Source organism: Adiantum capillus-veneris, chromosome 25 (assembly GCF_014529385.1).
Source record: "Adiantum capillus-veneris isolate H3 chromosome 25, ASM1452938v2, whole genome shotgun sequence".
In the NCBI taxonomy this organism is placed as follows: domain Eukaryota; kingdom Viridiplantae; phylum Streptophyta; class Polypodiopsida; order Polypodiales; family Pteridaceae; genus Adiantum; species Adiantum capillus-veneris.
Window position 1 is genome coordinate 11,135,716 of NC_140955.1, and position 15,527 is coordinate 11,151,242.

The window sequence follows — 15,527 nt, forward strand, 5'->3', positions numbered from 1 at the left end:
TAATCGGTGCTAGTGGATCTAGCCTTGCCTGAGTTACACTCTCCTCGGTGGACACTAAGCTATCTTGGTCACCTGCCACCTTATGGTCTCTAAAAATGTATCTTCCTGACCTTAAATTCATCAAACTTATCAATGCAATTTATCACAAATCCAACCACTCACCTGACCCCGGGGAGGTCACCTAAGAAAAATGTAACCTATCACGTGATTTCAACAGAAGGGTATTTAAAGTTCTTGAAACTTACAGAAATACATTAGGAGAAATATGAACCTTGCATGGGCCTTGTAAGGAATCCTAATTTTTAGGGATTAAGGCTAATGTTGTGTGGGGTTTAGGGGGCAAGGGCATTGAAGAAGGTAGTTTTGAGTAGGATTTTCTAGCCTTTTTTTTAGACAAATGTAGGATGTGGACCTAAAGGGTTACTTTCTCTCTCTAGATTTTTTTAAAGTGAAGGAAGCATAGGGGTGTGTCCACATCAGCAAAAACGTGGGTCACAAAGAGACAAAATTTGACTTAAAAAAAAATAAATCATTTTTACTTGTTTCTAACTTAAAACTCCCTCCCCATTAGGAAAAATTTGGACTCACAAAGGGGCCCTTTAAGGAGTTTATCTTTACCTCTCTCTACCAAAATGGGCACATGGATAAATTTTTGCAAACAAACTCCAAAGTTGGCGGAGGTTTGACAGTTAGAATGTCCTCTTCAAGCTCTATCTACTGATATATAGCACACCATGATATTCCTCATATTTTAGAAGATTATTTTTTTTATTCACCTATGATATGACAACTCTGTCGGAATCTAAGTGAATCAAAAAAAGAATATTCTTAAAAATGAGGAATCTCATGGCATGCTATATATCAGTAGATAGAGCTTGAAGAGGACATTCTAATTGTCAAACCTCTACCAACTTTGGAGTTTGTTTGCAAAAAATTTATCCATGCGCCCATTTTGGTAGAGAGAGGTAAAGTCAAACTCCTTACAGGGCCCCTTTGTAAGTCCAAATTTTGCCTGATGAACATATATACATATCCAAAAATCATTTTTTGACCCATTTTTTAACCCACAAGCTTAGAAAGTCCATTTTTTCAAAACTCTTTTCCCCCAAAATGTAATAAACATTTTGTTCTCTCCTCCTCCTCTCTCCTCCCTCCTCCCTCCTCTTTCTCTCTCCCTCTCCTCTCCCTCCCTGCCCCTACCTTCCTCCTCCTCCCCAATCTCTCCCTCCCCCCCCTCCCTCCTTCTCTCCTCCCATCTTCCTCAACCTCTCTAGCCTTCCCCCTCTATCTTTTCATCATTTTCTTCCTCACGCAACAGCTTCCATGGTGCTCACGGACATCACAAATGGTTTGCTTCTTCCGCCACGTACTCCGCACACCAAAAGCATACATATTCGCTTACCCACGGCATTTGCATCGAAGACCACTAGTGAAGGTGATCAAAGGTCATCACAGGAATGTCGCACCGCTTGTGAGACCAATGTTGACATTTGGGTGGATGGCCATTTGTACCCTTACGATCCTATAAGCCGCTTCCATCCACCATTTAATAGCCTTTCCACATTTCTTCAATTTCTTGGGAGGGGAGAAGCAGGTTTGTTAGGCTATTGCAAGCGGTTGTGTATGGGTCCAGGTACTTCTTTGCATATGTGGATGCACGAATGTCAAGCTCTTCACCTCAAGACGACGGCATTACAAGAGAGTGTTGCCTCTTCGGAGAGGGTAGTTAAAACTCTTGAACAACAAATGCAAGAAAAGGAGTCCCACATCTAGAAGCTTACCAACACCATCACATACTTGAAAGAAACACCCCTTGGTGCAAGGGAATGCAAACGCATGTATTCATCCATTGAAACTCTTGCACATTCGGGAGGAGCACGCAAACGATGAGTTACAGCCACAAGGTGATTTGGTCTTTACTTGCATGATGCATTCTTACTTCACACTATTTTCTAACATTTATGTTTATTTGTTTCTAGAAACTTCATCCAGGAGGCATGCGGTGGAACAAGCCAAGATGATCGAGTCAACCTTCTCACTAGTTGTCTCAATACCCAAGACGTGATTTCTATCTTACAATCACCTGGAGGTAAGCACATTAAGGATGCAGTCACCAAGGACCTTATGCGTAAATTAAGAAATGTGGTTAGTGATGATGACGTTCAACAAGCTTGTAATGGGGCTGGAATCAGCACCAAAGCCTATCAGGCTATTTTCCAACTCCTAAAGGATGCCCTCAAAGAACATGGAATTGTGAAAAACCTATTTCCCGTTCCTCACAAGGTCAAGCTCACAAAGAAGGCCACAAACGAAGATGTGTTCTCCCGCATTGGGACATACCTACACATTGAGGACACAATGCCAACTTCCCTTTATGCTTCGTGCGTAACAAAGACAAGGGAAAAAGGTAAGAAACAATCCATAAGACCTTTAGGGAAGGGCTTTCCTTACACAATGTGGAACAATATTTTCATGGATCTTAGAAGGCTTCAAGAAGCCATGCTTAGATTTTACGAGTTACCTGAAGAAGGTGACACACTTTACTTTTTTCTTTGGTACTATTATTATCATAGACTCTGAAGTTTAAGGTCTTAGCACTATTTATTTTGTAGTGCTTGGTACAAAAGTCGCTTTTGTGCTGAAACTCGATGAGTGTCAAATAGTGAAAGGCCGAAGGCTAGAGAGGCTAAGTGTCACTCTAATGAACAAGGCCCTTCTACAAACCAAGCGAAGGGATTCAGTCGAGCCATCTCCCACCCCATATTTTAGCGTGCAATCAGAGAAAGACATTTGGTGGCTGGGTGCTATTGAGGTGCCCAAAGAGACCAATGGAGTACTTTCATGGAGTACTTTCAAAGAGACCAATGGAGTACTTTCATGGATTTTTGAGAGAACTCCATGGATCACAGAAGTAATACACTCCCAAATTGCAGGTCAGAAGTTGGAGATTGAGGGTTTTGGTAGTTATGATGTGGAGTGGCACTTAGGTGGGGATTTGAAGACCATTAAGTGTTTGCTTGGCTGCAAACAAGGGGCTTCTTCTCTCATGCCTTGTCCATTTTTCACTCGAGGGTACAAACCTAATGGAAAAAAATCACATAAGAGCACTACAAAGTGCGGTTCCATGCTTCCATGGCAAGGGCATGGAGAACAAGGGTTAGATTGTCGTGATGTCGAAGATGAAGGTAGAGAATGGGAAGCGTCTATTCTGAGATGTCCCATGCTCAATGCCCCAGACCGTGATCAAAAGGACCACGCTTGGAATCCAATCTTTCGATTTCCTCTATCGAATGTACATTTTTGTACATTACACGCATTCATGCGCATTTTTAATAGGCTATTGAAGCTCCACATTGACTATGCTTTCACAATGAAACCGTTGGAAAAGTCCCAGGAAGCGATCGAAAGAGTGGAGGTACTCTTGAATTCCATTGGCTGTCCCGGTGGAAATGTGTCTATCGTTGCTGCAAAGAACTCAGGGGAGGCCCATGAAATTGCTCAACAAGTGTCAATGAGTGAACAAAAAGCTAGACACTTTTTGAAGAAAGTTTCCCAAGGAAAGCCAAGTCAATATGATGCTCAAAACAGCTCCAACCAGCAGGCAGGTAACCTTTGGGAGCTTTGGAAGGAGTTATGCAAAGCTACTACTGACAATGATTCAAATGGTGAGCTTGCAAACAAGCGCAAGCAAGTTTGGGCACATTTTGATAAAATGGTCAAGCTTATAGGCCTTAACAGCACAACAGAAGAACAACGCCAATCATTTCAAGAAGCCTTGTCGGATTTTACCAAGGTCTTTACCCTTTCTTGGGGTGAAAATAACATCACACATTACATGGTAAGTCATTTTACATGGTGTATTCATTACAAGGGATTGTTTTTATTTAATAATGTGGATCGTTTACTCATGTGAACAGCATATCTTGTTTGCGTATGGTGCTTTTTTTATGCACAAGTATGGATCGCTTGAAATTTTTAGCACTCAAGGCATGGAGAAGTCCCATTATCGAGCAAGGGGAGTGTACTTCAAAAATACTCGACATGGTGGTGGAATGGTGCAATCCAATTATTTGGAGGAGATGTTCAATTGGTTTTTTCGCACAACATTTGCTCGTAAGATCACAATGGAGCGTGCGCGACAATCCAAGATTGCTATTGAAGTGCGGAAATGGAGTCGTCAAGAGCATAGCAACAAGTGGAAAATGTTGCAAGGTCCCACCGAGCATGCTGCATGGTGGCGATGTAGAGTGCGACAAGGATCAAAGTGGATATTGCGCGAGTCACTAAACGTGAACACAGGGTCCAACTCTTAGCGACATGTTTATTTAAAAAATAATACTTTTTAAAAAAAAATTAGTGTGAACAGGGCCCTTATAAATATTGCATGCTCTCATAAACCACTCATTTCTTAAGAACAGGTGAGCTCTTACCGACGAAATGGCGTGCACCAAACTAACCACGAAAGAGCATCCACCTGCCAACAAAAACACCCTCCAAGGATGTGAGAAGCCATCATGTCTTAAAGGCACAAGAAAACGTCCACGAATGCTTGGCCGTTCCAGGAACTCATCTGGTAGTGGGCATGGTGGTAGGGCACGAGAGTCACTGAGGACTGTTGAATCTCCACCTCCTCAAGATATAACACCTAGAATGAGAATGAAGCAACGTACCCAGCGTTGGAGAGAAGAAGAGGACCAACAAACAACAGAGTCCGATAGGGAGCAGCCGTCGCGCCACCAATCACAAGCATGACCATCCAGGACTCGGGTGTTCCATACAGACACTAAATCAGAGAGTGAGCCACCATGGCTGTGAGAAAAAATACTGCGCACACATCGGGTGGCCGTTGGGGGGAAGACATTGCCTGGAGGCCAGGGAGCTCTCCCCACACAACAAGATCGGCAGCCAAGGGAAGAGGAAGAATCAGAAGAGGCTGCAGAACCAGCCCCTAATCATGTAAACATGCGCAAGTCTAAGTTTTTCAAAAAGCCTAAATGCCGCCCGCCAGCAAATGTGCAAGTGCCCCTAAGACAACCGCAGCGGCGCCGAAAAATAGCAAGGGCATTTGCAGAAATCCGCCACTACCAGAAGACGACGGAGCTTTTGATTGGACGTGCCCCCTTTGCTCGCACTGTGAAGGAGGTGCTTCAAAGCTATGGAAATGAGTATAGAATGCAAGCAATAGCGCTAGAGGCTATTCAAGAAGCTGCAGAGACCCACATCATTTCGGTGTTGGAAGATACCAACCTATGCACCATACATACAAAGCGAGTGACAATACAGCCAAACGATATGCAGCTTGCACGTCGATTGCGACGAGACTTCGAGCATTAGCCGAAGTTACCCCTTTTTTTGTATTGCACACCCTTATCTTTGTAATGATTTGACTTTCCAATGACAATATGATCAACAGTTGTGTCTACTGTGTCTATTATCTTTGTAATGAAATGACTTTGTAATTTCAAGTTCTGTATGTAATTTCAGTCAATTTCAGTAAATTTGTGCTTTTTAAGTACCCTTGGGGTGTACTAGGTAGAGCTAAAGCCCCATGGAGGTCACCTAATAAAAATGTAACCTATCACGTGAGTTCAACAGAAGGGTATTTAAAGTCCTTGAAACATACATAAATATATATATAAAAGGGTATTGTTTTTTCAAATTTAAAAAAAACGTACAGATTTTAAGAGAAAAGGGTATATTATATTCCTAAAAGATTTCACGGATAAGGGGTTTTACAAACATGTCTTGAACGCACGTGATATGGTAGTTTTACACATAGTGAACCCCCCGAGGCTAAAGCAGGTGATAGTGTGCTGGAAACTTCATTTCATAATTGATTTCACCTTTTCTAGTGTCCTTGAGTGTGAACATATGTTGGAATTGCCATAGAAAGGGTGCATCTAAATTAATGATGCAAAACCAATTCATTTCAATAAATTTGTGCTTTGTAAGTATCCTAGGGGGTAGATAAGCCTACAAGGGGCAAAATAAAGCCTGGCCACAAGGGCGCTCAAATGGCCCATCCAAAATTGATGGATGGGCCATTTGTGCACCCTTGTGGCCATGCTTTTTTTGCCCTTGGTAGGCTTATCTACCCCCTAGGGAACATAAAATACTTAAATTTATTGAAATTGACTGAAATTACATACAGAACTTGAAATTACAAAGTCACTTATCAAAACAATTTTCATATCACCAATTGAAACAATTTTCAAGATTGACAAATCACATTCAAAAGAATTTGCAAGATAGAGAGACAATTTCAAATATTTTTTATTACTTCCAAAACGGTGATTTTACATCATGTATGTGAGGAGTTCATAATTTTTTTGACCATTTCCTAGCGCCTATTTTGCACGTAAGGCAACTCCCCAGTCAAGAGGGACTGTGCTATGGCCTTTGGGTCAGTTGAGCCGATGGAAGCATGTATCCCTATTTGGGCAAGCACTTTACCACGAAAGCCAGTGCCAAACGCTGTGCATACAAGGGATCTACGCACTACGAACACTTGATGCGCAGTTTGAGCAATGGTGCTCAAACACAAAAACTTGCTCAAAGCTTTTAACGACCAAGTCATAAAATGGGCTTAGGGAGTAAATTCATTATGGATAATGGCCACATCGCCAGGGGGGAGTTGTCCTAGGTAATGCGCAAGGGAAGCTTGAGGTCCAAAGCCCGTCCGCTTGCCACCCGTCCTTGCAGCAAAATCATCAACCTCCATGACATTTTGTCATAAACCGATGAAGGTTGAGAAAAAGGACAATGAAGGATAAAATAGTAACATGAAATTTAGGATACAGTTTACCTCCTGCTCCTTGTCATCCTCCTCCTTGTTGTCCTTTGCATCCAAGTCAATGCTCCCATCCACCATAGATACGACCTTTGAATCATCAGATGGGAGGTTGCATAATGGCATAGGCATCCTAGCAGCCTCAACCTTGGCTTACATGGCTTGGAATTCTTCATCAGCCACGTGCAACTGCTCTGCTGCGAGGACCTCTGCACATACAACTGCAATAGTGTCAGCAACAGAGTCCCCATCTGGCAAGAGCTTGCTTTCTAGGGCATCTGGCGTATTGTCTAAGGGACATTTGGTGTTGTTTCATAGCACGCTGAAGCATTCATCCATGCGCAGGCCAAATTCTTTCTCCAAATCATGCAGGAACACATACTCCTCCCCATCCACTAACACTAAGGAGAAGCGGCTGATTTCTACCTCTGGGATAGCCACATCCGTTAGTGGTAGTGGCACTGGAGTGTCACTAGGGCCAGCCGCAACTATGGATTTCTCAACCACTTCCTCAAGACCCCTAGGGTACTCGAGCCGGTGTGCCTTTCCTTCCGCTGCAGGGTTCATGGGGATAACCTGCTGCTCCTTGGTGTCCTTGATAAAGGACCCAACCTGAAGGTGTGGTAAGCGAAGCTCCTCCAAATCAGGTTCCTTGCTCACCAAGAAGATAAATGTTGCGAGCCGAGAAAGGTACTCCACCCCCAACTTGCGCTTCCTGAGCGCTGACACCCCTGGGGCTTGCTCGTCCAAGTAATGGCCTGCATCGGTTGCAATTTCTTGGAATCGTTGCAACCGCTTGGAGAATGGGCGATCACCTTTGTGTATATAGCGCAAAAGATCGCAAGGCACCCAGATCCCTACATGTGGGGGGATAGATACAGAATATTTTATGATGTGCTCCTCCATGAATGCAAAAATCTCGGCAAATGCATCCATGTGAAGGGCAACTGTGGCATCAAGGTCAGGGAGGCAAGTAAAAAAGGTGTGGAGGTCCAACTTCCCTTTGTATTTGGTGTCCTTGAGGAAGAGGATGAAGCGTGACAAAGGGGTGGATGTGGCTGCAAATGCAGAGGCTATGGAAGCATCCATGTCTAGCCTGGGGTGTAGACAGAGAGTGGAGGAGCTCAAGAGTTGAAAAAGTGAAAATAGTGAATGAGTTAGGTGGCCCCCCTTTTATAATGGACCCTTTTTTTAAGACATTAAAAAAAAAGGCACTTTCACCAAAAAATGATTTCTCATCCCAATGCAAAAAATTATATTCAAAGGCATGATTTGCCAAAGCAAATCATGTTGATTACAGCGGGGATCAGTTTGAAAATTGCAAGAGTTACAAAGTTATAAGATTGATAGCATAGTTCCATCCATCTCCCAGTCCTCCTCGACCTTCAGTTTGTCTTCCATTCTCTTCCCAATCTGCGGACATTCATTACAATAAGCATCCAATGATCGACAAACCATGATGTATTGAAAATGTGGTGGAAGGATTCTCACCTTGTGACCTTGTAAACGAAATTGTGCTTGTTGAAGGCCCTCAAAACCCATAATAACCAAATGTTCTCTAACATTACTGAGATTCCAATGCTTGTTCACTTGGACTGCCTCCAAAGCATCGTTGGGCATCTTCACTGCAATGTCAAAGCTTGCAATAGTGCCGTCTACAGTCTGTAAGGGAGTCCACACTCCAAGCTTGCACATCCAACGATCACAGTGAAATCGTATGTACAAGGAGGTGCGGGATTTCAAATAGCGCATTCCAATACCTGAAGCTCCAACCTTACAACGGTACCGGTCCCCGTTGTGCATGCCCTCCACAAAACCCCAGTCCTCTTCTAAAAGCCTTCCTAATTCCCCGTAATGCGCATCTTTACATACAAGCATTGTGGTAGTCTCCACAAATCCAAACTCTTTAAAAATGTGCACAAAACAATGAATAGGCAAACACCCAACTCAAGCCCACAGACCTAGAAGCTTTAGAGTATTTCAAAGAGTTTTGGACATCCATTATCATCTTTTGCTTGAAAGATGCTACCGACCACAAATCTGGCACCGGCCACTCCATACTTAATAAGGAAGTTACTTTGATAGGTTCAAGCGTTCCAAACGCTTGTGTAGAAGTAGGGACAATATAGGAGTGAGGATAGAAGAAAATCCTTCTTTGAACCAGTTTGGTTGGGCAAAGATGTGGGAACATTATTGCTCCAATATCCGCATGTATAGCATTGAATGTGCCGGAGAGACTATGTAGTGGCTGCTCCTCCACCAATGTGGATGGAAATATGACTATAAATGCATGACAAATCTTAAGTATGAATCTATGATAACATTACACTGTGATTTCACACCTAGCTTTGTATTCTCAAAACATGTACTTACAATGTGTTGGAAATCGAGGTGGTTGTTGCAAATGCATGGTTGACATTGATAAAACATGTTGCACAATGGCTACGGTCCCCTTGTCTTTGTGGTTCTTGAAGCCAAGGAGCTTTCCTTTCCAATGAAGATCCAAGTTTGCACGATTCCGCACACGATGAGGGCCAATAGCAGATGGTTGCATGTATACCCAAGCACCTTTGGTGAACTCTTGTGGCACCCACTCATCATCTACACCTCTAGTGTTGTGGCATGCAAGTGCTGTGACCTCATCCTTTGGCCGCCTTTGCGAAGTAGAGTTGTCCATGTTTGAGCAAAGAAAACTAGGAGGAGGAGAAGGACCTTGCTTGTTGCTACAATGTACAAAGGATAAAGTGATATGAGAAGGTGGATAACCCTTGCTTGGTGTGGCAATGGGAGGAGAAGGTGGATAACCTTTGCTTGCTGTGGCAATGGAAGGTGGTAGGGGAGGAGAGAGGAGCTTCCTTGCTGCAGCAATGGAGATGGTGTAGAGAGAGAGAGAGTGTTGGAGTAGAGGATGAGTGTGATGGTTGCAACCAAGGAGGGGTTGGAAAAGGGGTTCTAGAGAGAGAAAATCACTTTTTGCCTAAGAACTACTTTTGGGGGAGCTCTGGATAGCAAAAAAATATTTTTCAAAAGTTTTTTAAAAAAATTGAATTTTAGGGTTTTTGGGTGCACGTTTTGACTTTTTGAGGTGAAAAAATGCTTTTTTGACCATAAAATAGTTTTAGGGGGGTTTTAAGAATACGAAATTTGAGTTTTGAAAATTTGAAAATTTTCAAATTTTTGGGATTTTTTCAAAACCGGATCAAAAAGGAGGGAAGTTGGAGGTTCCATATGGCCCACCCACCCCCCCCCCCCCCTACCCCACCCCACCTTCTCACTAGGTAAGAGCCCATTTAAGAAGTGTAAGACTACTTTGTCCCCCTACATTTTTGAAGGCATAGAGTGTGTCCACCACCCTCTTCTCATTGGCTGGCCTCTAATTAACCTTAATCCCAAGGGCCCCTAGAGGGTTCATATTTTTCCTAATGATATATACAGAAGGACATTATTTCTTCAAATTTGAAAAAAACTTATAGATTTTAAAAGAAAAGGGTACATTATATTCCTAACAAAATTTACAGATAAGGGGTTTTACAAACATGTCTTGAACGCACATGATATGGTATTTTTACACATAGTGAACACCTCGGGCACCTGGCAATGGATCAGTCTCCGCACAACTTCTTGCTTTGTTGCTGAATATACCTGTACACAAGCGTTTAAATTCGAAAATCAAATCAAAGCATCTAACTGCTAGAGGTTATCTTAGTGATGATTGGTAAAACTGGAGAGTTAACCTCAACCACTACTGTATTTTATACACTATTAATGTTCTGGATTAGTTCTGCTAATCTAGAATTGTACTTCCCTTGGATGTTGGTCAATTTACGTGAAAAAGTCTGAATTCAGTCTTTGCTTTTCGTCAAATGGCCAAACAAGATCCAAATTCAATTCTGAAAGAAGTTCTGGAATCCTTAAGCCAAATGGAACCTCATTGTCTAAGCCCAATTAAATTTTCTCTTCACTAAGCCCCAGTAGACATCCTACGCGTAGAATGTCTCCTGCTCTGTTTTTCTTGGATTCTTGCACTATGAATTCGCCTTGATGTGCTGTCCAAAGCTGTTTTTACTTTTTGATTTGGACACCTATAAGCTGGTCAATGGATTAGAAATCTATTCCGATAGCCTGCTGCTGGTCTTGATCAGTCTAATCAACTCCAATTTGGACCAAAATTGACTAGGAGGCTTGCCTCAGGTTATACAACACCTTGCTATGCCCACAGTAAGTATCTGGCTTCAATTTCTTGCTTTAGACATCCTACGCGTAGGATGTATTTTTCATCAGAATGGATTCAAATTCAAAGCACAGGCTCCCCTTGAGGTGCTGATCACTTTGGTATGCTCAAAATTAAGTTTGGAGTGCAAAATCACATAGATGACATCCTACGCATAGGATATCTTTTTGGCCTGTTTGACCCCATACATGACCCACAGCTTCCCCTTGATGTCAGCAACCCAGTGGTATGCTTAGATTTTGGTTTGGATTTCAAAAGTCCCCAATTTTAGATGTTCTAGCCTTTTTCAGTCAAAAGTGCTAAAGTCTACTTAGAACCCAATTTTCTCACCCAAATGAGATGAAACCTCTCTCAGACACTCAATATATCATGCAGATCATGCTCATGCATCCATCCTATGGTTTTGGTCTTAAAATATTGCTTTGGCACAATTTGGGTAGGATGTTTGGAAAATTCAGTCTATCTGGCCTTATCCTGTCAAGATATGGTCAAATTTCCACTTTCCAGGTGAACATAGGGTAAACCCTAACTTCTGAACACACTGGTCGACTCAAAATTCCAAAATTCCCACCAGATTAGCTTGTAGACATCCAACGCGTAGAATGTATCTTGGATTGAAATTAATTTTTTTCCTGACAGAAATGCTCCTGATGCTCTACAGCTCTATCAGAAACACTCACAGTAACTTTTAGACTTCTCTTCAGCTTTCAAACACACTTTTGCGTCTTTTTGCGTCTTTTACAACCTCGTAATGAATCTACCAAGCAAGTATACATGCATGAAGTGCTCTAGATCTAGAATCATGATATCCTACTTACTCTACTCCTACTCATCATGTGAAATGGTGATAATGGTGTTTTGGTTGCTTCCTGGCCTCTCCGGACTCTCAAGACTCAACTAATATCTAAAACTATCTTAGACAAAGGATCTAGGCCAGACACACGCTACCTAGACTCCCTCTAAGACCAAAAGAGTCCACCACTCTCCGATCCTATCTAAAAGATTTGTGAGAGCTAAGGACGGAGCTCAACCCGCAGGTGCGTGGAAGCAAGCATAGGGTGTCAACCTACACTCGACCGACTCCTAACTAATTCCTACAGAGGTCTCTACCCAATGTCTAAGTCACAGCCTTCAGGAGTGTATAAGAGGAAACTTCCTACAACGCTTTTCAGAGCCGAACACCCATCAAATAATCTTGAAACACCATAGAACTTAAAGGAGACCCTACTAACACCAATAGGTCGCTCTTCCTAAGGCCTATGAACCAAAACCCCAACCCAGAACACCCGGTGCAAAATCACATAGGATGTGTGGCCGAAATTGCAGGTCTTCGTTTCCAAAATCTAAAGTACCTAATGTGTAGCTCTACTCAATGTGAACGTATGGATATGCTGCAATGCAAAGTTGGACAACGTATGCTCACCGAATCACGAGATGAAGCTCGTCGATGGAGCTCACAAAACGGGACCGTACGCGTGCAATGTTGGTATCGGCATGTCGCTCTCGTCGAGGCCAACATGCTGCACTTCTCCGCACTCGATTCCGACCACCGGTGCACACATAGTGTCAAGATGAAGCTCTCACTCTCTCTCATACACAGTACACTCACTCACAGACTTCAAAACTTTTTAAAATGACAAAAGGGTTTTTTTCATTAAGGTCAAAAAGTGGTATAAATACCTTACATTTCTCAAATCCTAAAGTTAATCCAAATTAACCATCTACTCAATCTAAATGTCAAAACTGGGGTACAATCTGGAAACTTCTGTAAGCCCCAATATTTACAAGGTGAAATGTCGGGTTTTCTCAATGAATGAATAATTACAAAAAATGATAATCTGTCGAGCAGTCAATTTTCGTAGGGTGTGTCCAGATTCTAATAGTATTGTGTACTTGCTAATTTGTTTTCATCTGACTCTTGGAGTACCAAATTTGATAGCCAGGCTACCTAATCCTTGTTTGATAGCAGGATACTTTAATATGGTTGAAAATATCTTAGGTAGGTGCAAGAATCCGGGTTTAGTTATCAATGGGACAGAAATTAAAGTGGGAAGGAGTAATCAATGCTCGTGGGTTATTTGACATTTCTGCTGATTCAAGCTTCACATGCAAATAGCAACACAAAAATTACCAAAGAAGTGGCAAGAAAAAGATCATGTGCAAAAAAATTAAGTGCATGTGTAAAACTTTTGCAGACGAAGATTCATGCCCAACAATAATTTCTTATTACACGAAAATGCCAGTCTTTTACAGAATCTTTTACATATCAGAGGGGTCAAACCGGTACAAGTACACTTCCAAAGATACAAAGTAGTCAGCAACATACAAGGAGATGTCGTCCTCTACATAAAACAAGGGTGTGCACCGCTATAAGCGGTGGGGAATTTCTCATCTAGCCATCTTGTGATCCATGGAAGAATGACATCCATGAGATACTTCGGCTTGTTCGGATCATAATAGTTTGGCTCATATGTCCGAATGCAGCAGCACGACTCATAATCGTTCTTCAATGATTTGTATCTGGTGTCGTCCACAAGGAGCGTGATGGCTTCATTAAATTGAGGATGCTTACGTCAAAATGTTTGTAGGAGCTTCAGGAAAATGGGCTTATCGCCGAACTGCCTCAAAAGGCCTGCCACATCCTTCATAGAGGAAGCCCATTTTTCACAATGGGACTGGTCAAAAATATATGTGTCAAGTAAACTAAGTTGTTAGAGCAGGTATACAGTTCAGAGTACCAAAGTCTCAAAAACAACAACAAGTTCTGTACATAACAGTACCAAAGCACCAAAGTACCAAAGGACTTTATCACCAAAGTCTAACAAACAGCAAGTTCTGTACATAACAGTACCAAAGTACCAAAGGACTTAAATCACCAAAAAAGAAAAACAGCAAGTTCTATACATATCAGTACCAAAGGACTTAAATCACCACAATCTGAAAAACAGCAAGTTCTATACATAACAGTACCAAAGTACCAAAGGACTTAAATCAGCAAAAAAAGAAAAACAACAAGTTCTGTACATAACAGTACCAAAGTACCAAAGGACTTAAATCAGCAAAAAAAGAAAAACAACAAGTTCTGTACTTAACAATACCAAAGTACCAAAGTACCAAAATAAGCTGTGCAAATAGTACCAGGTTGTATGGCCAGTATCAAGTTGTGCAAACAGTACCAAAAGTACCAAATGTACCAAAGGACCAAAATGAATAAAAATAACCAAAAAGAACCAAAAAAAACAAATAGTACCCAATTGTGCAAACAGTACCAAATTGTGTTAACATTACCAAAATTGTGTGGACAGTATCAATTTGTACAAACAGTACCAAATCCTATACACGATAGTACCAAATAGTACAAAAAGAACCAATAGTACCAGAATATGTACAAATCAGTAGAAAAGGTAGGTACAGTACCAAAATTAGCCAAACCAGTTTGGAAGTTAAGGGATTCATACCTAAAAGGAGACTTTGCATCTTTATCAACTTAGGGAAGCAAGCATGCAGTATGGTCATCAGATTGTGTCTTTGGCTGCTGCAGGACCAAAGCATCACGTAGCATCGCCTCCTTAGGCTAAGGATGAAATCCTCCGCATCAAGTCTGACCACGCAGTATTTGTGCCGGGAGACCTGCACGCCTACATCCCTCTGGAAATGGGATACACCACAAATCTTCGGGTTCTTCATGACAATCCTTCAACAGAACTCCATTCACATCCAGAATGACAAGGCGCTTAGTGCTCGCCTTTACCTCCAGCGGCATTGATGTATCTGGTCGCTTTTCATTTAGCCACCACCTGTCCCTCATTGAAGTACCACGAAGCAAAATGAGTAAAGGAACACCCAACCTTTTGGCAATAGAAAGTGTGGACATTTAGCACCATTAAAGGTTACCAATAGTTGACAGCAGGACATAACAAGGAACAGACACATTAACATCTGGCTAACATGACACCAAACATTGACAAACGCAAAATGGGATCGTATTTCATGATAAGCTAGAAGCAAGTACAAAATGTTGTTAAATAGCTAATTCTTGGAGGTTCACGACTTGAGACCACGACCTTTGGGGCAATAAGGAAGAGTTCGGAGAGTGTGGAACAGTCAATGCTATAACCTGTTTCTAAGGTTGTCGCCTGCCTCGCACCTTTGGCCTCCTCTATGGCTTTCGTCTCCTCCTCAAAATAAGCTGCCTTCTCCATGACATACTCTTTCGCAGCCTCCTTCCCACCCTCCTTCACACTGTCAGCAAGTTCCGCCTCACTCTTTGCCTACTGCCTCGTCTTTCTGCCTGCCTTCTCCTCTATATACATTGGAGTTGCATCCAAACACTCCATGGCCAAGGGAACATCCACTACCACCTCTTCATCAGCCTGAATTTCTGCGTTGTTCTCCTTTCCTAGCTCTATCTCTATGTCATCAACTTCCTCAATCGGTTTGATTTACTGTTTATCCTTCTCCTGCACTTCAGTTTTCAGTTTAGCTTCTACCATACCAGAGCCCACA